The sequence below is a fragment of the Equus caballus genome, chromosome 1, assembly GCF_041296265.1.
Source record: "Equus caballus isolate H_3958 breed thoroughbred chromosome 1, TB-T2T, whole genome shotgun sequence".
NCBI lineage: Eukaryota > Metazoa > Chordata > Mammalia > Perissodactyla > Equidae > Equus > Equus caballus.
This window is the reverse complement of record NC_091684.1, coordinates 165,301,137-165,326,283: the sequence shown is the minus strand read 5'-3', so window position 1 is coordinate 165,326,283 and position 25,147 is coordinate 165,301,137. Positions and strand designations below refer to the sequence as shown.

The 25,147-nt window shown below is 37.6% G+C and overlaps 1 long non-coding RNA gene across 2 annotated transcripts in view; it reads left to right on the top strand.

Moving 5' to 3' along the window:
• The window catches only part of LOC111768340 (uncharacterized), a 505,095-nt gene that overhangs the window by 122,836 nt on the left and 357,112 nt on the right, over positions 1-25,147 (top strand). The gene's annotated exons all lie outside the window — the stretch shown is intronic.

The following is a 25,147-nucleotide window of genomic DNA, read 5'->3' as shown; positions in this document are numbered from 1 at the left end:
AGGCATGACTACTTAGAGAATTTGCTTGGCTCCTCTGTAATTGTCAGCTAAATTGGGGAGATTAAATTCAGAAGCAGCAAGAAAGTATGATAATAATAAGTTTAGAACAAGTTGAAGTGCTTCTGTTTTTGAAAGCTGTTTTGATGGAGGGAAACCCACCGCACCCTTTGGAATGCATGTGTCACAACTGTTTCTTGGGGTAAAGCAAGAATAGAAGAAATATGACAAGAAGGTGGTTGTGATTGTGTAGTGGCCATGGAAAAAAAGATGTTTCATAGTCTAACAAGTGTTGCATGCAGGTGATGTCAGGAATAAAAACATGTTTTCACCCACCCCACCCCCACCATTGTTTACTTCCCTTTTTTTTTTTTTTGAGGAAGATTGGCTCTGAACTAACATCTGCTGGCAATCCTCCTCTTTCTGCTGAGGAAGAGTGGCCCTGAGCTAACATCTGTGCCCATCTTCCTCTATTTTTTTTCATATGTACGATGCCTACCACAGTGTGGCTTGATGGGCAGTGCGTAGGTCCGCACCTGGGATCCAAACTGGTGAACCCCAGGCCACTGAACCAGAGTGCACAAAGTTAACCCTATGCCGTCAGACGAGTCCCTACTTCTGTTTTTTATCTTTGCTAATTTTGCTTTGGATCTTCAGATACCTACTGATTATTTGCATTTTTTAATCAGTTCTAATTTCTCTTTTCTCCAAAAATCCTATGTATTAGCTCTTGGCATCCTGACATCTAGTATTGAATATAGAACATAGAGAGCCATCAAGTTCCACTAAACCTGAGTTTCTTTAGGGAAATTACTAGGATCTTATATGTTGGAATCTGAAATGGTGATCGGCACACAGTTAACGTGTTAAATAAACTGAGTTAATCTTTATATAATCAAATCTTTGTTAGCCCTTTGAGGGCTATTTCAATGTGAGAATTATCCAAACCTGGAGTCATAAAACTCACTCCAGAGGGCATGCTGGAACTATATAAATGTAGTGACACACAGACCAAGCACTCTTTCTCCTGATTACTATTTGAACAACTAGTCTGCTCTTACCTGCATGTATATGGATTCTAGTGCATTTATATTTTGAAGTTTTTGCATTAGAATTATTTTCCAGCTTCACATTTTAATTTACCATTTCCCCTTCCACTTGGAATTGTTTATTTTTAAGTACACAAGTAATATGTGGGTACATTCACAGTGTAAAAATATTCAAACAGTGAGTATGTAGTAGTCTAAAACTTGAACATGCCCTTTCACCCTGTGCTCTTCTAACTTCCATTCTCTATATTTAACAGATAGAATATTTATTTACATAAATTCATGTTTATGTACACATGCATAGTCTTGGTATTTGATAGTACATAAATGGGCTTATATATAGGAATTACTAGAAATCTTTCTCTTTTACCTAAAATGGTGTCTTAGTAACTTTTCCATGGCTGTACATATATAGTTACATATCAGCTAAGTGCTTGGGCTCTGTTGTTTGAATCTTATCTCTGTTGCTTACTGTGTAACCTTTGGCAACTTAATGAAGTTCTGAGATTCAATTTCCTCATCTGTAAAATAAAGATAATAATAGTAGTTAACTCAATGGGTTGTTTGTTCTGAGATTAAATGAAATTATACAGAGTATTAATGTTGAATTAACATTAGCTTTTATATTTATCTCATTGTTTTATTACTAGTTGGTGTTCCGTGAGTTTCTTCTAAGTACTGCTTTAGCTGTTCCCTTAAATGTTGGTGTGCTGTATGTTAATTGTTCTTCAGGTCTAAATATTTTGCTAATTTCTATTAAGGTTTCAATTTTGATCCATTATATCTGTGTGTTTTTAAATTTCCAGCCTTAAGAGTTTGTTTTTGGCAGAGAGACTATCTTTTTTATTGAGGTGGTAGCGATCTTCTTGATATAAATTTCTTATTTTTCTCCTTTTGTGCAATGTGGTCAGAGATATAATATGGTAGGTATGATATAAATTTTTTCATATTCATGGGTACTTTGTTTTGGGCCAAATATGTGATCAGTTTTACAAATGTTCCAATATAAGATTAAAAGATATGTGGACACCTTAATTTTCAGATGCAGAATTCTATATATGTTCGTTAGATTAAGTGTGATTATATTGCTATTCACATCTTATGTATCCTTATTGATTTTAGTCTTTTCAGTCAACTTGTGTGGCCCCTTAGTATCTCTCATTATAATTGTGAATTTGTAAATTTTCCGTGTAATTCAGTCAAAATTTTTAGAGTTGCTTTTGTTAGGTAGACATAGCTTCGATATTGTTACGGCTTTCTATGATATGCTCTTTTTTCATAATATATGTTGCTTCTGATTTCTCTGATATTGTAGCAATATTGGCTTTGTTTTGTTAGTACTTGCTGAATGTGGTAGTTTGGTTATATTGATCATTCCAATGAATGGCCTCTATCCATGCTCTTTGCCATGACTTTGTAGTTCCTATCATGAAAAGGTGGAATCTGTTACCACTCCTTGAATCTGGCATGGTCTGTCATTTGCTTTGGTCAACAGAATGAAGCAGAAATGATAGTATGCCACTTCTAAGCATAGGCCTTTTGTGCTTCTTTTCTTTCTTAGAATCCTGCAAGTGCTCCAGCTAGCCTGCTGGATGATGAGAGACATGGCCCTTTCACCACCCCTTTCCTTGCCTTATCCAAGAGCTAGCATGCAGTGAAGCCATCCTAGACCAGCAGCCCATGGCCAATCCCCTAGCTAACTATAGATGCATGAGTGAGCCCAGTCAAGGTCAGCTGAGCCTGGTCCATATCAGCACAAGTTTCAAGCTGACGTGAGACTTATGAGCAATTGAAAATATTTATATTTTTAAGTGACTGAATTTTGGGGTAGTTTGTTATAGTGCAATAGGTAACTAATACAAACTATGACTTTTAAATTTTGCTTGGTCTCTTTAGTTTTTTAATTACTGATAATATTCTTTATTTAACATGCCTTTTTACTATTAGTTTTCTATTCATCTTGCCTATGCTATATTTTTGACACTCTTTAAAATATCTTATAACTAGATTTTTAAAAATTCATTGTGTCTCTTTAGCCCATTTACTTTCATTGTGATTACTGATGTATGTGTGTATACAGCATCTTTTGTGATTTCTGTTGACCTTTTTGTCATTATTCATTGTTTCTCCTTCCTTGCTTTATATTTGATTGACAAAGTTTACTTTTTTCCCCTATTTTCCCCTTGACTAGTTTGTTAGAAATACTTTCCATTTCTCTTAGTAATTATCTCGACATGTTAAATGTGCATATTTGACTTAAGAAAGTCTCAAGATGATCAACATATCTATCTTCCTTTCAAGCAATACAAGATCATCAGAGTATTTTAACTTCTGTTACCATCCTTATCTACCTTGCTATTATTACCTTGTATTTTGATGCAACCTTGATTTTAGCTCCTCTCTCTAAATAAGTGATCATTACTTCTTACCGTCAATGTTTATTCAGATTTTCCTACACATTTATCTATCCTTGATCACTATTGCTTTCTGCATTCCATACTTTTCTTCCATAATTTCCCTCTTTATGAAGTCTAATTTTTGGTAGTTCTTTTAAGAAGGATCTGTGAATGGCAGATTTTCTCAGTTTTTGTTCCTTTGAGGAACATTTTTATTTTGCCCTTACTCTTGAGTAATAGTTTAGTTGGGCATGGAAGTTGGAGTTGATAGTTATTTTCTCCTAACGCTTTGAAGATATTATTTAACATCTATTGTTGCTGTTGAGAGAAGTTTGCTGGGCTTGTAATGGATAGTTCCATACACGTACACTTCTCTTTGGTTGCCTTTCAGATTTTCTCTTTTTGGTTATTTTGCAATTTCACTAGGAATGTGTCTAACTGTAAATTTATTTTTGTATATCTTGCTTAGGACTTGTATTTCTCAAATCTATGAATTCTTGTCTTCCTTGAATTTTAGAAAACTCTAAACTATTCTACCTTCGAATACTGTCTCTATTCTATTTATTTTATGTTATCTTTTAGGGGTATATTGGTTCTTCTTGGTCTATCCTACAGGCATTTATCTATTTTTTTCATATTTTTCACTGATATTTTTCTTTTACTTTCTGTGCTGTATTCTTGGCAATTTCTCAGGATTTCTGCTTTTGTTCACTAATTGTCTCATGTTTGTGTCTAACCTTCTGTTTAGCTCATTTACTGAAGTTTAAATGATTGCAATTTTTATTCTGTAACTTCTATTCATTTCTTTTTCAAATTTGCTGCTTCTGTTGCCTATGGATTTAGTTCTTGACTTACAGCTTCTATTTCTTCTTCTATGTCTTTACACTTTTAAATATGTTTGTTTTATATTCTCATTCAAATTGTTGTTTTATTTTATTAGTTATGATTTTTCCAGAAGTTGACCTTGAGAAGATTCAAGTGCAACTGATTTATTTGGGAGGAGAAGGAAATGTGTGGGAAACAGCTAGAACACGTCTCAGAATTATCACACCTCCCCCTCTTGCTCAGGAGCAAGGGAGCTGGGATATTTACATATTAGTCATTGGTTGAGGGCTGCTCTGGGGGTGTTTACTCCTTGGAACATGTAGCCTGCTATGTGCAAGGACAGAGTGGTTTATGCTGCTGCTTTAGAGACAGCCCTCAGGCAGACATGCAGATACCTGCTGTTGTGAGTTGACGATGAGCATGAAGTTGTAAAGTCCAAGGCCCAAAGCATACTGGCAGGACAATCAACCACGTTTGCTACAGGAAGTTAATCCCCCCATTGCTTTTGTTGCTGACTCTTGCTTATGTGTGTTTTGTGAATTTTAACTATGAGCTCATCTTTAGTGGTTCTGTATGTGTGAATTCTCTGCCTTCTGGACTTAAGAAGAATTCTTCCAGGGTGATTTTACTTCTACTTCTGCCTTATGTCCCTGGGAAAAAATTAATTTCTCATTTTAGAGGAATCCTGAACTATGAAGGTGAAATAAACTCGGTCGCTAATCTGTGCATGTTGCATGCTTGGGATTTTTATCATTTTCTTTCTCCCAGAGCTCATAGACAAGATTCCTTGTCATTTCCCTTGGGTGATGGTCTGTTTTCTTTCTATTATCCTTTTCTCTGAGGGTGTGACTTTGAAAGTTCTGACTTTACGCTCAATTTCAATTCTAATACCTTGTATCATAGAGGCCCAAGGTCTCAGCTCATATGCTTTGTAACCCTAAGCCCCTGGCTGTTGCCAAACTAAGAGGACCCTACCCCAGGGCTGCTGCAGAGTCAGTTCACGTGCTTACAATTAGGGCTTTCACTTCCCTTGTTTCTGCCTCTGGGACTTTCCTCTTTTTTTCTTTCAAACTTAGATTAAAAATTTTGTTGTGATTTTCCCATTATTTCTAGGTATGGTAGCAGGATGGTTTCAAATTTATCTAAGCCTGCTTTTATGTTGGAATTGACCATTTAGATGTTAAATATTTGAAACACGCATGGAGTATTTAAAAATAATATAAATATGCATACTTTTAGGAAGATGTTGTGCTGTTCAAGTGAAAAGATTCCTAGGGAGTCTGATCACTCTGTCCTAATCAGGAGTCTTTTACTAATGAGCTGTACCTTAGACGAGCTATTTAAACTTTTACGATTCAGTTTTATCATGTAAAAAAGAAAGTAAATATTTATTAAGGCCCCTGGCAGGAATAAAATTCCACCTACTTTACAATCTAGTACACAGTGCTGATGCAGCCAATTTAAGATAGTTAATGTAATTAATAAAGTCAGCCAGTCTTTTTGCCTATCCTCTTCGCTAGATTGCGATTATCTTATGGGGAAGGAGAGGATGGAGTTTACATCTCTAAATACCCAGTGCCTGGCACAGTGCCTGGCCCTACTTCCATCAAAGCTTACTGGGAAATTTTTGGAAGTGCTCCATTCAGGGAGTCTAGTGGTGCAAAAATCCCTATTTCTTTATACTTTCTCCCTTCCTGTTGCATCCTCACTGCAACCAAAAACAGCAAGTTTCTTTCTTCCTAGCAAAACACACTGTTGAGAGTTTGCATCCTTTTTCTGCTATTGCCCTATTTCTCTCCTTTCTTCATGGACAAGAGCTATGGAATAATAATTTTGCATCTCCCTCCTTTTATAAACTCTTCTTTATTTTCATTTATAACCCTGATCTCTCCTGGCCTACTTCCACCTCTCTGATTTTTCTTTGTCAGTCCGTTTCATGGCTTCTCTTCTAATTCTGCACGTGAAATTTTAATATGATTGAGAGTTCTCTTTCTTCTGATTATAGATGCTCTCCCAAAGTCACATGATCTATTAGCAGGGCTTTAATTACCACCTGCATGCTGATAATTTTTCTTTTTTTTTGATGAGGAAGATCGTCCCTGAGTTAACATCTGTGCCAATCTTCCTCTGTTTTGTATGTGGGATGCCACCACAGCGTGCCTTGAGGAGTAGTGTGTGGGTCTGCACCTGGGATCTGAAACTGTGAACCCCGGGTCACAGAAGTCGAGCAGGCATACTACTGCTCCGGGCTGGCCCCCTGCATGCTGATAATTTTTAAAACTGAAATTAAATATATATACATATGTCTTAGTCTGTTCAGGCTGCTATAACAAAAATACCATAAACTGAGTGGCTTATAAAAAACAAACATTTATCTCTCATAGTTCTGGAGCTTGGGAAGTCCAAGATCATGGTGCCAGCAGATTTGGTGGTTGGTGAGGGCCCACTTCCTGGTTCATAAATGGAGCCTCTATTCTGTGTCCTTACAAGGTGGAAGGGGTGAGGGAGCTCTCTGGGGCCTCTTTTATAAGGGCACTAAGCCCAATTATGAGGGTAGAGCCATCAAGACCTAATTACCTCCCAGAGGCTCCACCTCCTAATACCGTCATCTTGGGGGTTAGGATTTCAACATATGTATGGGGGGCAGGGGACACAAACATTCAGACCACAGCAATGTATTTTATTTGTTAGTCTATCTGCCCTCTTGAATTTAAGTGCCATGCAAACAGAGATCTTGTCTACCTTGCTCACCACTGTATCCCCAAAGTCTGGATGAACCTAGCATGTAGTAGGCACTCAACAAATATGACTTGAATAAACAACCAATTTCAATATGTGATGCCTTACCAAAGCACAATGTTTGATTTTTGCCAATAGAGCAATAAAAGTATTCCCGAAAAGGAGAATCTCAAAACTCAAGAGTGTCATCCAAGGATTCTCAGAGGATGAGATAGCAGTGGCAGTGTAGTTTTTGGAATTTCCTAAATGTGTATAAAAATAGGGAAAAATGGCAAAATCAAAAGCCCATAGATAACCCTTAAGATAAAATTAGGTGATAAGACATTCCCATGAACCCCAAAAGACAAGTGGATAGGGCAAACCCTGTACAGCCACAACAGCTGCATGCTATTGACGTCAGTGAGAGAGATAGTGGAGAGAGGCAGTGGCGTGAGAAGAGAGCCTCAAAATAGACAACAGGTACTCCCTGGCAATGTGGCGGGCCAATTTAAGAGCAGCAGCTGAAACTGGAAGAGGTTTTGCTCATTTCAAGAGCAGAAAAGTTCAAAGGTTCCATGGCCCTTGTCTAGCTCCCACACACTCTCAAAACTGATGCCAGGGCTCCCTTCCAGAGCAAGGTCCCACAGTGAAGAGAAACTGCTGGAAGTAGATCAAAATTTAACAGAAAAAGGAAAGAGAACTTCAGTTAAACATAGGGAACAGAAAACAGAGCAAAGAAATCTCAGAAGGCAAGCCACCATATTTATTTTTATTGAGGTATAATTGGCATACAATACATCACACATATTTAAAGTGTGCATTTGACAAGTTTCGACGTGTGAAACCATCACCACACTCAAGACAGTGAACATATCCATCATCCTGAAAGTTCCCTTGTGCTCCTTTGTGATCTCTTCCTCCTGCCCGACTCTGCTCCCCTCCAGGGATCTGCTTTCTGTCACTGTAGATTAGTTTGCATTTTTCTAGAGTTGTATATAAACTGAATCATAAAGTTTGTACTCTTTTTTTCTGGCACTTTTTTACTCAGTATAATTATTTTGAGGTTTATCCATGGTGTTGCATGGATATAACATTAGTTCATTCTTTTTTAATGCTGAGTACTATTCTACTGTGTGGATATATCACAGTCTGTTTATCCATTCATCTGTTGATGGATATTTGGGTTGTTTCCAGTTTGGAGCCATTATTAATAAAGCTGCTATGAACTTTTGCATGCAAGTCTTTGTATGGACATATGCTGTCATGTCTCTTGAGTAAATACCAAGGAGTAGAAAGGCTGATCATAGGGTAGGTATGTGTTTAAGTTTCTCAGAAACTACCAAACTGTTTCCCAAAGCGATTGTACCGTTTTACATTTTCATTAGCAGTGTATGAAGAGTTCCCGTTCCTCCACATTTTCAGCAACATTTGGCATGGTCAGTGTTTTTAATTTTAGCCATTCTAGTAGGTATGAAGGAATATCTCATGGTTTAAGTTTTATATTTCCCTAATGACTAATGTATTGAGCATCTTTGTATCTTACCTCTGTATACATGGAATTTGCCATCTATGTATCTTCTTTGGTGAAGTGAAGTGTCTGTTCAATCTTTTGCCATTTTTTAATTGGGTTGCATGTTTTAGAGTTTGAGTTTTGAAAGTTCTTTGTATATTCTGGATGCAATTCCTTTATCAGATACACCATATATTTTCTTTTACTGTACACAAAAATTATATAAGAGAATGCTCTGTGAAGATAAAAAAATTATGTAAGGTAAGCCTCCATCTAATAGTTAATGAAAATTAAAAACATAAAACTGAGCAAAAAAAGAATTAAGTTCAAATTTTATACACAATTACTTATAGTAATTCATAGAAAATTTTATAGAATTTTTTTTGATATTTTTTTCTAATTTATAGAAAAAGAGAATTAAGGAGCTTCTGGGACCCTACCTGAAACATAGGACAAAACTCTGTCCTAAACAGTATAGATGGTTGCATTGTAAAATCAGAAAATAACTCAGAAGGCTGGCTGCTGAAGCCTGAAATTTCATCATTATATGCTTATTTCTTTGCCTTAATAATGTTAAAAGGAGTATACCACCAAAGAGATGACATGTTAAGTTACCAACACTTCGATGAATGTAATTTTATGTGATCTTTTGCAATGTGATATAGAACTGAGAAAATCTTCTCAGGCAAATTACCCACCCAGTAGATGTTTAAATAGAGAGAAAATGGGATGGGGAGGACCATATATCATCTGAGAAAATTTTAGTGAAGAGTATCTTAGGCTGGGGGTGTTGTATCCTGCAGAGTGTAGTATTGGGGAAGCGTGAAATCTAGTTTCCTGTAGGGGAATGGAAGAAAGGTCTTAAATGGAAGAAGACAGAGCAATAATTGCTCACAATTTCACTTGATGCAATCATGATTCTACCCTCCAGGTGGAAAAATAAATAAGATAAAATAAGTGCTTGGCTCTGAGGAAGGTCAGAAATAGAGAGATTTTTTTCCTGATGAAATGTTTATGACTCAGGAAAAAAAAATACAAGCAAGAAGGCAGATGGAGAAATAGAAGCCAAAAAGCGGTGTGTTTGGGGTGTGGGGAAGGGATGGCTAGAAAGAGAAGAAGGAAGAAAAAAAAGAACACAGAAGATTAAAACAATCTTTTAAAGGTTTGCTCTCTCTTTTTGAAAAATTTAAAAATATTTTCAGCAAACAACATTGCTTCTCTCTTGGTTTTGTTTTGTTCAGTCTTCCTTTCTACACTGTTGTCTGTTCTTTGTTTTGCATCCTAGTTTTGCAGGGGGAACTCTGCCTAAGCAGACACCAAGGGAACTGCCAGCTATGTCAATCAGCTGTCATAACTAGGGCCAGAGACCAAAAAAGAACAGCGTAAGCCAAAGAGGAAGAAAAAAATAAAAAATAGACAGAGATGGTGTGTGGGAGTATGTTGTGGGGGGGTGCAGGGGCAGCTTGCTGGGCTGGGAAAATACATTTTACCCATTCTCCCAAGTCACTTCGCTGTAGTTTTTTTCAGTTCTGTGGGAAATCAAGAGCAAAGGCTCGGCTTATCAGTGATTTCACTGCGCCAGGATTCAGAAAGCTGAAGGGACATCCTGTACCAAGCTCTGAAACACTGACCTCAATAGAATCCCCACCCTGAAGATCTAACGGAAAAATATTTGCCTCGTTTTGTGTGGTGGCTCTGTAAGATATGTAGGCTAGGGAAGACAATAGGAAAAACTTAGAGTTAAAAATTGACTTCAAATAAGAGACTGGACAAAGCAGTGGACCTGTTTCTTGTATGAAATGCAGTATGCTTCAAACTTTACCAAATCCAGCCATTTGCCTGTGTTTGAATAGTCTTGGAAGGATCATTAGATCTGCATTTCTGCCAAACACAGTTTGGATTTGCCCATGCCGATGCCCAAATATAGACCTTGAGTTCAGTGTTGTGTCTACCATGTGCCTTTTCTAATCCAGAAGGGGCTTGTTCGTCATGCTCCTTCCAGACATAACATAAACCGCCAGGACAAGTGTAATTAACACTGAGAATACTGAATAACCTCTGGCTAAAGCTATTTTGGCCAACAGTTAAATCCAGCAGAATAAGACATTAGGTTCATAACCCTAGCCAAGGTCCAATGCCCTCTGTGACATAATTTTTTTAAAGCTGAATGAGTTCTATGTCCAAGAGTCCTGGGTTGCTGAAAAAGAGTGCATTCAGGTTTGTTCTTTTTATGTGCAACTTGTTCCAGTTACTGGCTCTAATTTTGATTCATCAGTTATGATTATATGATGTGATATTAACCTAGAGTTAAGTATGCCACAGTTTGATGGAGAGTAAGAATATATGAATTTCTGATACATCATTTCTAACATTTGACATCTTATATTAAAATATAATCCAACTCAGCTAAATAATAAATTGGACAATATGATCTTGTTATTATTGCTAGTAGATATTGGAACTACAATATATATTCTTTGGGTAATCAATATATTAGAACCAATTATACATGAACACTTATGGCATTAGAATTTTTAAGGACCTCACAAACATGAATGATATCTCTGATGCCAAATTTGTCTTTAAAGACTTTGACTTAACTAAAATATAGATAATAAATTCAAATAGCCACATGCCTATCTGTACATCATTATTGAAGAGCACTCATTTCAGCAGAGGTTGGCAGTAACACTCCTTAATGTGTCTCCAGAGCCGCATTTTTCACATGCTTCATCTGAAGTATTTTTATCAGTTTCTGGCCAAAACCACTTTTGATCCAAATAAAATCCATTTTTTAATTTGTGGCATCTCATGGGGGGAATTCACATCTATTTGTGATTATTAGGTTCAGGGCAAGGTTTTTTAAACAGCTACTTCCAGAGCATTCAAAATCAAGCCAGAAAAGATCAGAAGGCAAGATGTTTCTCTTAATATGCAGTTCATTTTGAACAAAGTTGCATTCAATATATGCACCATAACAGGAAGTTGTCTGCATGGAATAATATTTTTACAGTGAGTAACATCTTGTCATTTGTCAACACATTTGTCTTTTATATCCCCCTGCAGCTAAATTTGGTTAGAAAAAACCTATATAAAAAGACATCTATGTATTTATGTATTTCTAGTGCTCATCTCTGAAAGGCCGAAGTGCTTGACAAACTGGCTATTTTAACACAAAATGATACAAAAGGATAAGGAGCAGATACATGGGGAGAATATCAACTTCTTTGTTAAACTCCTTGCTTCCCTGAAACTGTAAATTTGTCACCAGATCAGGTCAAAAACCAATGTGAAAAAGGATGCTTTCAGAGATAGAGTGATGGCCAAGATCCATCTTTCTGCTGCAAGTGCTTAGTTGTGTTTCTTAAAGCGAATTTATTTTTAAATAAATCATATTCACTTTCTTTTCAAGCATTCAACAAAACTCACTTGATATTCAGAACCCAATACTCTGACTTGGTGTACTAAATTCACAAAGTGGACACAACACTGGGAAAAAGTGTAGAGTAGTGGTCAGGAAGGGTTATTGTAGAAAATATATAGAGAGAGGGAGGTAAAGAAAATCCTTTTGTTCTGTTTTTCAGTCGAGCCTAACTTCTGTAGCAGGGTAGTAGTCAAATAAGAGACAAAGTTAACTAGATCCATAATTAATATAGGTGGAAATTTTTGGATAAGAAAGAAAAAATGTGATCGTCCAAGACTTGAATTATTTTAGCACTTCCCAGTTAAAACACACACTCACACAGAGTATTAACTTCCTTCAGCCTAAAGTTGGAAAATTTTGTGGCTTAATACTTCTGCCATATTTCTCCATTGGTAGAGCTTTTACCTAAATTCCAAACATTTGACTCTTCTTCTCATTCTGTAAAATATTTGGAAAAATTTTCCACAAGTCTTCTCAGAGGCAGATAAAAATGCCTTTTCGCTGTGCCCTGTCTGTCACCCTCCCATTTCCTGTACACACCTACTTCTTGGACAGCTGTGTTTGAGGCTAGGTTCATGTCCTGACTCAAAAAACTATGACTTTCAAAGAGAGGAAAGTTTTGAAGTGAGAGATTTGCACTCTTAGAAAATAAAATCTTTTCTCCTTTGAGTGTGGAGTAAGAAGCTGGCAGATCAGCCTTCAAGTCCAGAATGGGAGAATACGATTTACTCTTAAATTTGCTTGCTTGGTTTTAGAGTGAACATTCAGATACCATTCTTTTTGGAAATGCATTCCCCCTGTATGAACAGAAATTAGAAAAAAAAAATAATGACTTACCTTAACCCTAGAGACAGTAGCATCTTTGATGAATATTCAGAACATCCCTAGGCATATTTGTCCTTATAATTTCTGAGATTTTCCCTAAAATAATATTGACAGAAGGGGACTTAGTGTTAAAATTTTAGCATTTCCCTATAACACAGCATCATTCTCAGATAAATCTGCTCTCTAGAGGTGGTAGTCCTGAATAATATAAATTTGTCCTAGCAACCAAGCTGTGTGACAGGGTCAGTGTGCAGTCAAATATCTGACCTGATGTGGCTTCTGTTGGCTTGGGAGGGTGTGTGTGCTTGGAACTCTATTTAGAGCTACTCCAAATTTTCCAGCTTTCCTTAGCTTAACTGTTATCTTCACCTCTCTTTAGCTGTCTCCTGGGTTTTGAAGTTTTGAGTTATATTGTCCCTCGAGTACATCCAGCAGGACCTGAAGTTCACAGTTAGTGTTAACAAGGTGAACACTGTGAGCAAGGCACTCTACAGTAAATTTCCAGAGTTCATGGAGACAAATGACATTCAAAGGACAGTTTTGAAGATATAAGGTCAATTTCTGCTCAGCCATCTAATCAAGCATAGAAAATTATTCAGGTACTTGCCTATGTTCTTTGGTCCACACCTTTCAGTAAGGTTCTTAATCATTTTTCCTTGTTTATTTATGGTAAAAATTCTGAAAGATAAGTAAAAAATATACTTGTCCGCAACAGTTATAGAAATGTTGTTCCTTGTATTGTGACTTTATCATTATTAAAATAACTTAGATTAAAAAGTTCCACATTAGAGGATGGCCCTGTGGCCGAGTGGTTAAGTTCGCGCACTCCGCTGCAGGCGGCCCAGTGTTTCATTGGTTCGAATCCTGGGTGCGGACATGGCACTTCTCATCAAGCCATGCTGAGGTGGCATCCCACATGCCACAACTAGAAGGACCCACACGAAGAATGTATAGCTATGTACCGGGGGGCTTTGGGGAGAAAAAGGAAAAAATGAAAATCTTTAAAAAAAAAAAAGTTCCACATTAAACTATAGGCTTTTTAAAGGCAGAAAATATTAGCTATATTTGTGTCTTCCATAAGAGCTGATACAGTGCTTTGTGCACAATAGGTGCTCAATACATTTTATAAAAAAATTAATAGTCCATAGTTAGTTTTCTCTGACAGTTTTCCTGGAAGGCTCCCAAAGTGTTTTACCAAAACAGAATGTTACCTAAAGCTCTAAGAGTAATAGATCAATAATAACCCCATTTCATTGAAGAGGAAATTGAGATAAAGTATGTCCAAATGACTTCAATGGGGCCATAATATGGAAACAAGCTAATAAGTTCTAGATTTATTTTGTGGGTTTTTACCTAGAGCCACATATAGTTTGACTAATGTAACCTCTTCTGGCATGAACTTACAGATATGTGGAGGAAGGAGAGGGGAGATGGATGGAAAGACGTTGGGGAAAACCTAGAATTACTCATCTGGTTTAATTCTTTTCAGGAATTCAATCCAAGTTTATATTTGGCACCTATTGCAAGATCAGCACCATATTACATTTTATAAGGTGTGTAGAAGAGGGTTAAGACATATTGCTGAACTTCTGGAATATCAACATTGTCTCCAGAAGCCTTCTTAAAGTGCAAACCTAATTAGCTAGACGAGGTAATGAATTAATTTATCAGCACCACCAAATAGTTATTTTACCAGCAAAGATCAGGGCCCTAAGGTAAAAAGACTTGGAAAGGTAAATGATGATGGTAGAGAGTGCTGAAGTCAAGTGCAACGGGCACTGTGTCCAGAAGAGGTATTGTGAGGATTCTGACACCGTGCCTGCGGAGAGGATAGGAAAACAGAGCTCTGCGTCACAACCTAGCTTAGATCTAGTCCTGAGCTCTTCTATGGTGATGATGGGGGTTTGGTAATAAGACATGGCAGGGTGATGTGATGCTTCAGGGTCTTTCGGCTTCCTGAAGAAACATGAAATTAGTGATTCTTCAGAAAATATCAGTCTGGTTACAAAGACCAAAGGCTCTAAAAGTGTTGTTCCTGATGTATTTGCCTGATGGGCATTGTATATTGACAGTTCAATGAAAATATCCAGTCTTCTCATAGATATTTTCTTGTCTTCAGACTTGTACATGAACTTAGTGAAATCAAATCTAACCATAGTCTGTCCTTTCTCTGCTCAGATTTACTTATGAATTCTTATTATATAACTAAACTTCTTTTGCAAATATTTTATTTTAAACAAATTGTTGCATGCAATTGTATAAGCATATTTGCTTTACTGATTTTTTTAAAAAAGCAAACTACCATATTAAATCATGTAAACATTAGCATGTAGCAACATAAAGGAACAATATTATTTCAAGCCTTACTTAAGTGGAACTGCTCTGATAAGTCAATACACTAGGAGTTAGCCTGCAGTGGAAACCCCACTGAGTCTTCTTTATATTTAATTACTATGTGAAAAATTGCTAGGAGGAATCTGATTTTAGCTAACTGGTGTTAAATCCTGTTTGAACTTGACCATGCTATTCCTTTGACAGATCTGGAAGGAGAAAAGAAAAATGGACAAGTTTGGACTCACTGTTAATGCTTGGGGATGGATTGGTTCTAGAATTTGATAGATGTTCAGGAAAAGGACATATCTTTGCAGATGGAACTACTGAGAAAATATTCAAGTCCAGGCCTTGAGTTTTAGTTAAGACTCTTTGGTTGCCAGTAAGAGAAAACAACTCAAATTACTTGGGAATTTATTATAGGAATACAGGATCTTCGCCAGCTACCCAAAGGCAAGGGTGCAGCCAGTCCATGGAAATGGGTTGAAGTAGTTCCTATGAGAGCCAGAAAGTACCCTTTCTCCAATTCTCTTTCTACTTAATGTACACATGACCAGTACACAGCTCTCAGAGATATTTGTTATAACTCCAATTGCACATTGAAACTGACTGAACTCTCTGATAACCTAATTCCAAATTCCTGGGAGAAGTGGGATTGACCCAACTTGGATCCACCATTCAACCTTGGTCTAATCACCTCTTTCCAGTGGAGTTGGGTGGGATGAGCAGAGAACTGAACTAATGAAGAGCAGCCAACTGGGGACCTACTCTTTGTGAGCAATTTCCAAAGAGAGCTGATTTGGGCAGATACCCAAGAGTGGTTGTATAGAGTCTGAAATGAGGTTCAATGAGTTGATGAACAGGGTAGGGGAAAATGAGAGGATGAAGTAAAAGAGAAAAACTAAATAGCAGTAAAGAGAAAAGTAACTTCTTATCAACCAGGATTACAGTCAGCCATTCTTAATCTTCTGAGTGAAAATATTTCCTTTCCTTTGCCAGTGTGGAAGTAAGGAGCACCGTAAGAATTTCACCTCCTACCTAAAACATTTCCTGACTAGTCATTTCTCACTGATGCCTTTAACCTCTAAACTTCTACAGTTCTTGTTGCCACAAAGCTCTTGCTAATATATTATCATATATGTGTATATATTTTTTAGTGTTTTGTTATGCAGAGAAATGGTAAGAATATACATATATAACTTTTTCAGAATAGGATTCATGTTTCTATTTCTTTATGACCAACCTGCTTCCAAGAGTACCTAAGGCAGTGATTCACCTGGATATTGGGTCACTCAAAGGTTGTTCCCAATCCTCAGCATCTGTTATCTGCAAAGTCAGAAAATTGTACTGGATGAGTTCTCAGATGCCTTCTAGCCCTAACATTCTCCGATTCCAGGGTCTAAAATATAAACTCCGAGTGAATGGAAAACCTTGTGACAAATCACAATCATGGGACATCTGTGACAATTTTAGCCTGCAGGTGTTGCTGTGGTGTAAGAAGAATTAAGGGATGGGGAGGAACACATCAAACAATAGCGAGAAAAAGATGTTTTTAAGGATTCTGTTTACATCCCACATGCAAGAGTAGGTTTCCCTGCTCCAGCATCTCTCTATGAAAGGACTGAGGTCGGTTTCCCGAACAGGGCAAGAACCAGAGGGTGTGTGTTCTCTCCAGCTGGACCTGGATATCTGAAAGGATGTCCTGTTTACATTTGGCACCAGAGCCTAGTGATTACACTGCCTGAGTGCCCCAGAGATGAGATGAAACTCAAAATGGATTTTTCACACAAGATTGAAAAATAACACTCAGCTGACCCTGTCATCATACCACCTTGGATTGGTTTACCAAAGGCCTATATTTAAAAAGAATGCTTACTAATAAGGGTGAGGCCATGGTATCCGTGGAATGCAGTTTTTGGTAGCATGGAGGATTTTCTTTATCCTTTCTCTTTCTCTTCCCCTTCTGTTTTTTTCTCCCCCAATAATTTTCTTTTTCTTCATTGAACAAAGAGAAAAGGGAGAGGCAGAAGCTTGGCTGACAGCCAGTCTCATTTCATGAAATGACCTGTGTAGGTAACCGAACACGGTACAGTGTGATAGTATCATAGCTAAGCATTCAGTAAAGAGAAAATTAACAGAGCAAGTATATTTTAAGGCCAGAAAAGCTCTTTCTTTCTCTCTCTCTTTCTTTCTTTCTCTTTCTTCTCTTTCTCCCTTCTTCCCTTCCTCCCTCTCTCTCTCTTACACTCTCTTTTTTTAAAAGAAGCAATGTATTAAGAGAAGGTATGGGAGGTGATGGTGGGGAGCCAGAAGTAAGAACAAGAAAAGAATGTGGAGCTAGGAAAAAATGTTATTGGTAAAAAATCATTGTAAAGACAGAAACTCTTCAATGCCTGAGGTTGTCAGTTCCAGCAGTTGGACTGCTGTGACTGTGAGATTTGTGTATTTGTTCATTGCAAATCTTTATTAAGAAAAGATAATTTCTTATGACATCTTCTCAAAGGGCTCCTGTCCTTTCTGACAGCTTGTCTTTCTGAACCTCTGGTTTGTGGTTAGTACTAAATACTGTCATCTTTTATTATTGGTTACCATTCTGCCTTAAATTCTTTCTGCTGTGAAATGATTGGGGAAGTATATATACAGATATGGTTTCAGGGGTATGAATTTTATCTTCCCAATGAGATTGTAAGCTTCCTCAAGGTAAGTCATCGCAGAGTTCTGTTTTTTGACATTATGGTGCCAACACAGAAATTAACCAGGGAAGAAAAGAACAACCTAGAGTTCTCTAACTTTTGATTTTTCCCAAAGAATTTGTACCACATTTCATGATTTCTTTGTTTATTTGCTATTGAGTTTGCATAACAAGCTTCAAATATCAATTTGTGTGTATTTGATGATGCCAAGGCTGCTCTTGCAGTAAGTGGAGCCAGGATTAGCAACTGAATAGCCAAGTAAATGAAGACCAGGTACTCGTAACCCACCATTTATCATGGGTTTGCAAGACAACTGCATTTATTTCAATCTACATGTGAGAGAACGTGCCTAGCAATCAGGTCAGCACTGTGAACATTGCACTATATTTATCTTTAGTCCCTAAACATTGTGTGTAATCAAGGAAGTGAGATGGAGTAATAAAAAACCATTATAGAGTTCTGAAAGCCCTCAATTTCATATTTACATCTTGGAACCAGCTCATTCTGACTTCATAACTCCTTAATTAGAGGCACAGTCGTTTTCTTTTCTGTAGGGCATTTTTTTCACCCTCACAATACAAGCATACATTTGGTAACTAATACCAGCAATTAGCTTCATCTGCTATGTAAATGAGTGTAATTGCAATTAAATACTTTAGTAGGCCCAAAGGGAAAACATGCAATCATTACAAAGTAAGTAGGAGAGCATGGTTAAGGGACATTTAGAAGTGTGAGCAGAAGTGCCTTTTCCCTGTGGTGTCAGGAGCCTTTTCTATGGTGAATTATTTCACTGGGCATCCTGGAACTTGACTTGCATTTCTTGTTCTATTTTCCTACAAAGATCAGGAGAAAACTGTCCTTTTCAGCATTTCTAAGGGTTGGTTGGTTTTGGTACAAATCAATTTGGGAAATAATTTCTCTTCAGCATGGATCTAGGGGTTAAAAATAGCAACTTTCATTGCACAAATTGGAAAAAAGTAGCACCATGTTCACAAAAAAGATAATTTTTAGTAATAGTATTTGCTCAGTAGTAGATAGTAAGGTTAGGAACTGTTGAAAGAACACAGCACACGTAGGAGGAGAGACGACCTACTAGAGAGTCAAGCAGTACTGGTACTAGCTAGTAGCACAGAGTGGCTTCGAGCCTAGACACTGGAGCCAGAGTTGGGCCTCCAGCCCTCACTAGCTGCATGCACTTGGTCAAGTCACACACCTGTTTTCCTCATTTGTAAAATGGGAAGACATAGCATACATCTCAGAGGGTTGCTGAGGATGAAACTGGTTCATGAACATAAAGCACCTAGAAAACAGCCTGGCAAAGAGTCAGTGCTCAGTTAATAAATGTGTATTGAAAGATCTTCAGTCCTTCTACTCCTCTATGCAAATTTTCTCTCTGGATAAAGCCAGACCTCAAAGCAATGCGCCTAAATGGAATCATTCTGGTCTCTAGTAGGAGTGAGCTTATTATATTTTCAGCATGATGCAGTAAGGCTTCTTTGAGGGACATGATCCCCATGAAACTTACTATTGGAAGCATGCATTTACTCTAGGAGTGATTCACACTGCAATGCAGGGACTTCTTGATAAGAATCCAGGTAAAAACTCTCATTTTTATCTATGGACAGCAAGTATGTAACAGGTCATTTTTCTTTCTTTGTCTTGGTTGCTAGGAGTCTCAGAAGTAAATGTGTAGCCAACACATCTCCAATTATCTATACAAGATTCTCCTGCATCACAGGCTTTTGTTTCCTCCCTCCTTTAGTTTCATAAACATCCCTGTCCTTATTTGTAAAAAACAAGTATTTTGCTGTATGCATCTTGTAAATCACCTCAGTTATTCTTATATAATTGTGTACCATTCAGCAAGTCTCTTTACCTCTTTGAGACACAGTTCCTTCATCTTTAATATGTAAAGTGGAGCTGGGTGGCTTTTAAATTTTTTTTCCAGCTGCAAAATGCTGATTGTTAATTTAAATAAGTTCTCCTTGTTGTTGTTGGAAATGATATCCTGGATAAATGAAGGGAAGAGGCTTCAGAAAACAAATGCATAATCTTATCAGAGCCAAAGGATGTAGGAGAGTCTTTCAGATCTTCTCTGTCTTTAGATATTTCTTTCTCTCTCACTACAAATTACCCAAAGCATTTAAAGACAGGATCATGAATATTTCAGTCAGTTCTTGGTTCCTTTCCAGCAGTGAAGCAAAAGGCAAAAGGCTTTGTTTCTGGCAGTGGAGATGGGTGAAGCATTTTAGTGACTTTCTCCATAGTTTTTCCTATATCCTTTCCTAAGGGAAGGGGAACAATGGGACTTCAAAGAATAAAGAAAATAAAGGAAGACTATAAACCTCTTTTGCCACTTTTGATAGAATGGAAAAAATCTAGAGTTCTTATCTCCTTCTCTTGTTCACCTACCACTTAAGAGTTACAGGGAGAGCTCAAAGGCTTAGCATTGTCCACCCTATTGAACTACGTTATCAGAGAAAAGACTGCCAGATGTTTAGCAATAGAACTTGGTGCAGAACATAACTTTAATGGAAAACAGAAGAGTGTTTTGTTTCCCTCCCACTGTGCTATCTATGTGAGAGACTTTCAGGAGCCCACTTTCTTTACCTTCTTTGGAAAGCATACACACTTTCTGAAGTGCTATAATTTGACCCAATTTGATAGATTAGTAAGGTGAATCTTTGCATATACTTGTGAAATAAGTAACTTTGCATCCTTCGGGAAGGAGTTTATAAAGTCTGCATTTTCTATCATTAAGACTACCTTAAAGAGCAATTTATCAAGCACAAATAGGAACATTTGGAATTAAAACCACCCCAAAGGAGTCAAATCTTGTTTTCCCTGTTTATAGCTGGTCAGTTCCTATGGGACCTCAGATTCAATATCAACTCTTTTGGTAAAGATCCGGTAACTTTTTAGTGGGCTGAGGGGAGGGGGTAGGAGTGTAGGAAATGTGTTTCTTAGAAAGAAGGAAAAATTTAATTATTTTTCCTTCATTAAGATGCCTTTAAAAAAGAAAAAGGAATATGCATTATTTTAGGCTGAATTGGAAAAGTGATGCTTTCAGTAGATCATTCGGATCACTTTGACAACGAAGGAGATACTGCCCAAAACACTAAGATATTATCGAAATGACTAAGGTGTAAAGGCTCCTCATGGCTGCAGAGAACAGAAGGTGTTTAACTTATTCAAAATGTATATTTGCTTAAGGTGGGACTGGCTTGTTTTTAAAGGGTTTGTTCCATACTCCAAAGTTTATTCTTTACAAACTTATCTCACAGTAAAGTCCCAGTCTGCAGGTTGTAAAACAACTCTAAGACGTCTGGCTGTAGTGGGGCCATGGATAAATGTAATGAAAATTGGATTTTAGTGGCTACTTACTCTAGATGCTATGCATTCTGATCCTCTCTTATAAAAATAACAACAATATAAAATAAAAGAAATGGAAATTCAAGTATGAACTAAAGTAATTTGTAGATTTTCTGTTCCTTTTTATTTTGTTAGATTTTAACTTTCAGATATAGTGAACCCAGAAAGAAAAAAAGCTTATTTAATTGCAGTTTATAAAACTGGTTGGTTGAGAAAATGTTACTTCATTATTTAAGACAATCCCCAGCCTTATCTCAGGTCTCCTGATCCTCTCCTGCCTCAGCCTGCCTGTCTTATTTTCCATTGAATTTCCAGTGTTTAGTAAGCAGAAGAGACTCAAAACACAGGCAGTGGGTATTGAATTGGATGCTACTCATGCCTACGCAGGGAAGATTTCTTTCACAGACCTTTGAGTACATTCTGTGTGCCCAACTTGATTGACAAATGGTGTTTGGAAAGGGAAATTGTTCAGAAGGTAATAAAAATATCTTTGTTTATAGTCAGACTGCAAAGCAAAGTGAGAAAGTTCTCAAGCCCTATTTCCAGTTCTCTGGTCCAAATGATCGCTCAGACTGTGTTGGGCCTCACTTGGTTTCCAGTTTGCCCCTCGAGAGGTGAGCTTAGGCTTTTGGGGTTAGGGTCACAATCCATATGATTCCGCCCTCCCTTCCTCTGCGTTCCCTTTAATGACGATGCTTTCCCCTTGTTCAGTTGCCTGTGAGAGGCCTTAGAGTAGAGCACCCTCTGTGTAAAGGTATCTTTTATTTTCACTCTTAAAAAAGTGCTTCAGAGAGAAGTCAGCTTTGGACCTGGTCTCTTTTCCCAAGTTCATGGCCATGTTCCCGATTAAACAAAAGTTCCCACATTGGATTCCAGTGGGTATCCAATTTTAGGTACTCAGAGAAGGACTTGGCTTTTGGGGGACATATTTCATATCAAATATATATGTTATTTTTGAATTATTCCTGTTAAATATTACATGTGTTTATTTTTCATACTCATTTAAAAGAAAATCATGGCAATTTCCTGAAATCAGGTGTATTTTAAAAAGGAAGTAACTTACAGGAGGAAAAAATAGAACCTGGAAATGGGTTTGTTTCATATTAAGGAGACATCTATTAGATATATATTTTTTAAAATCATTATTCTAAGAAAAAATAAATCTGGGGTGGTATGAAAATGAGTCAACAGTAGAGAGCTGATCATTAAAGAAGTGATATTACTCTGATGAAAGAAGAATATATTTTAAGTTGTTTCAACCGTATACTCTGGGATATGTTAGTTTACAGGTACAACTTTGTTTTCTTTAGGTTGACAATTTGTGAGCCTGAAATTTTGAATTAATTCATGACTGCTACTGAGACACTTCCTGCCTCCAGCATAGAAACCAAGACCAGACAAATTTCATGAAAACTTGTAAAAAAAAAAAATTCAAAGTGCACAAACCATGCCTTTAGGATTTCAAACACCAAATCTTGTTTCTTTGTTTGTTTTTCTGATTATGATAACAGAACTGCTTGATTTATGGTCAAGGAGAAATTGGGGGTAAACCAAACTGGAATGTGAGAATTTAGGGACATAATCAACCTGAACTATTACATTTCAGTGGCTTTCAATGGTCCCCAGAAAAGACAAATTGAGAATATAGATCCCACAACAGTACCAGAAAGAAAATTGAAAGCATCTTCCCCACTGAGAGACAGGTAGCATTATGTTTGTGCTCCAAACCACATACAAGCCCCTGCTTGGTGTTTAAAAGAAAGGAGGGTGGTGGTGATGGTACTGGGAGAGTGTTGATGCAGAACTTATGATCTTTTTGTGTAGTAGTTAACCAAAAGGGTGATTCTCAGAAAGCATATCTGCCCAAAATACAATTAAAAGGTTAAAGCAGAACAATACATATAAATAGTTTAACAAGTCAGTAGTTACTTCTTGAGTGTCCACTATGGCATTGCTTTGTCATAGGGTGTCATACAGCTGGTCTTTAAGCTCTGTGAGCCCGGAGACCTTGTCTGATGTTTATGAAAGGCCCTTGCTGTTCCCGAAATATAGTAGGCACTTAGAAGATATTTGTTCAATGAGTGAGTGGAAAGCGTAATGCAAAGATCTGTAAGATGAAGTCTCTACCCACAAGGAGCCTATTGGTTATAAAAGCATTCACAGAGTGTTTTACAGTTCACAAAATCTATTGACCTATATTATTATCTATAGTAGTCAGGGCTTCCAACTCTGGTTTGTATCAGAATCACCTGAGTAGGCTTCTTCTTCTTTTTTTTTTTAATGTGCAGATGTTTGCAACCTGACCCACTTAGGGAAGGCAGTCTTGTTGGGAAGTGGTAGAGATGATGGAGGAAGCAGGTATCAGTGTTCATCAGGTGATTCTGACACAGCGTATGCTGATAGAGGGTGTCACAGGGAAGAGGACAGCTTGCTGGCTCCGGAACCAGACTGGGTTTGCAACTTGGCTCTAGTACTTTTTAGCTTTTTGACTTTAAAATTAACTTCCCTGAGCCTCAGTTTTCTCATCCATAACATGAGGAGAATAACAATAACTACCCTCAGAGGACAATTGGGTGTATTCAAGGAGATAATCTATGAAAAGTGCATATCCCAGGGCTTGGCACAGAGTGGGCACTCAATAAACTTTGTGATTGCTCACCATCAGGGCCTGTGGCTTATTTCACTTTCAGCTGTAGAGCTAGGCTGAAGAACTGCATTCCCTGGTCTCTTGGGTGAGGCTGCTGCATCGTTTTCTCTCTTCTGTTTAACCACAAGATGGTCTGAGAAGCTTATGCCTTTTGAATCCCAGCCAGGACCAACTAGACATTTGGTAAGGTCAGAAGAGAAGAGACTGTGGCATTTCCGATCCCCATGGACTTCCCTCTAGGATGAACGTACTTCTGTTATTTCAGGATTTCCAGCTAGGCCTAGCCTGGAAACCAGAAGCTAAAGTTATCCCAAAGCGATAAGCTCAGGAACTCCATGAAATGTTGATTTGTATCTAGTTTCAAAGGTTCAGAAGCTGAGAAAGTGATGGCAGGTTAAGGGTTGGTGGGAGGGGGTCTGGCGTTTTACCCACAGGGGAAAATTTTGCTGTAGAGAGGAAAAGAAGTTTTGACTGAAGTAAGTTGCCAAGAAAGCAGGTAGTTTTAAATTAATGATTAACTATAATCTGAGTCTCTCAGATAAACAAATAAGCAGCTGAAGTTTATCAGAGTGTGATAGGAAGGTCAGGCGTGACAAATTGGGAGACTGGGATGTTGAACTGGCTCATGACTATTATATAACTAATATCTCTGCTAAATTTAAACACAAGCAGCCTTCTCTGGAGGTGTGTGGGTGGAGAGGTGAAGGGACAGATTGAAAACAATGGTCTTTGTTTTCATAATGTACTTTAATATTAGGCCAGGGTTGGATGAGAACTTTCAGCTAACAGTATACTTTTTGGCAGTTCTGTATTTTTCTGAACTGAGACTACCCTTAGCTCCATAGAACACCCCTATTTTTCTGTCAAACTACTATATCCAGTGCATTTTTCTCTGGCCTCCCTGGAAGTGGAATTGTCTCGGTCTTTCCCCTGCAGAACGCAAAACATAAACATAAGGGCATTAAAATGGAAACAGGATCTTGGTTCTCACTGTTTCACCAGGCTCCTTAGCACTGACCTCTGACCCTCATTAAGATCCCATGGAAAGTCTGGGCATCTGGGGTGTGTAGCTCACTGTGGGAATTTTTTTGTTGTTATGATTGTTGTTTTCCTCCTCCTGGATTATTTTGGCTTAACCTAGGGCTATGATGTAAAATAAGCCAGTTTCAAGAGCTTTTCCTGACCTCATTTTGGGATAGGTTAGAGGATGGGATATGATTGCTGCCACTGTCAACTCGAAGAATCCATTTTCAAGTCTTCATCTAAAATTCATGTGAAAAAATAAAATAGCATTTCCTCCATTCTCTTGCATTAATGACAGATAAGTTCTTGCTTTTGAACACCCATGTAGAATCGTTGA